The sequence below is a fragment of the Nomascus leucogenys genome, chromosome 25, assembly GCF_006542625.1.
Source record: "Nomascus leucogenys isolate Asia chromosome 25, Asia_NLE_v1, whole genome shotgun sequence".
Classification (NCBI taxonomy): Eukaryota; Metazoa; Chordata; class Mammalia; order Primates; family Hylobatidae; genus Nomascus; species Nomascus leucogenys.
Window position 1 is genome coordinate 21066674 of NC_044405.1, and position 1272 is coordinate 21067945.

Below are 1272 nucleotides of genomic sequence, written 5' to 3' on the forward strand. Positions count from 1 at the left end.
AAGACCTCTTGAGTTCTCATGCTAGGCTCAGAAAGGGCACACCATGACTTCTGCTGAATTCTATTAGCCAGTGCAAGTCACGGGCCAGTAACAGATTCAAAGGTAGAGGAAATAGACTCCACCTCTTGAAGGAAGAGTTGCAAAGTCACATTACAAGGAACATGGATACAGGGGAAAGTGAAGGGTTGTGGCAGTTTTTGCAGTCTATTAATCTGCTGGATTCTGTATGAATTAACATTTGTGGGAGCTTCCAAAGAAGAGCAGCCCCTAAGAGGGTGAGACAAGTAAGAGCTTGATCAAATTTCTGGACCAGTCTTTTTAAGGCAAGAGTCAGAAATTTCTAAACAGATTTGATGACCCTCCTTAGAAACGCAGCAGGACAATGTGGCCCCAGTCAATCCCTGACCTTTCTCTGTATTCAATCCTACACTCTGAAGTGACCTCTGTGTGTCCCCTGTCCTCTTCTATAGTCAACTTAGAAAGGACTCTATCACTTCAATGTGTTCAAAAAATTGGAACAAATTTCTATAATCTGCCTGTCACCCTCCTGCATGATTTTTAATGACATTCTTTGCTTCAAAGGAAAATAAAAATAAGGAAGTAACCTGACATATAAACTGCACTTAAATGCTGGTAAGTCTTCACACACAAAGAAAGAAACAGTAAAAAGAGAAAATCCTGAAAATATTGAGGTCGGGAGCCAAATGCAGCATATGTTTTTGAGAATCTAATCCTTCCAGTGAATCTCCCAGACAGCTGTCAGAGTGAGTTCAGTGGTGGGGTGGATGAGGTGATAAGATGTGGTACTGTGTAAAGCTCCACCCTAGGCGTCATCATTGGAGTGTCAGCCATCATCCTTCTCCTTTGCAAATTGGCATTTAATGAAACAAAGCACAATTTCTTAAATCCCAAATCCTATTTTTACTTCTATTTGCCAAGTTATTTTCTCTGCTCTTACTTTTCCTGATTTTCCTTTGTCTACTCTTTTTTTTCTTTTTCCTTCCCCATTAAGGAACAAGGATTTTCAAGCTCTGCTTCCTTATCAAGCTAAAAGTCCAAAGAATCAGACCTTTTGGTTTCCCTTTTCCATTTCAAAATATGATGAGGTCAAGTAGATTTGTAAGGTAGCAGAGGTGCTCTAAGTGTTACTCAACCACGGCTCCAAGAACAGGAATTTGGAAGAAAAAAAAAAAAAAAGGAAGTAATAAGGCCTCTCTCTGTTCCATTCCCTTTAAAATGTAGATTTAAGAAAAGGTGCTAGGGAGTCAAGCA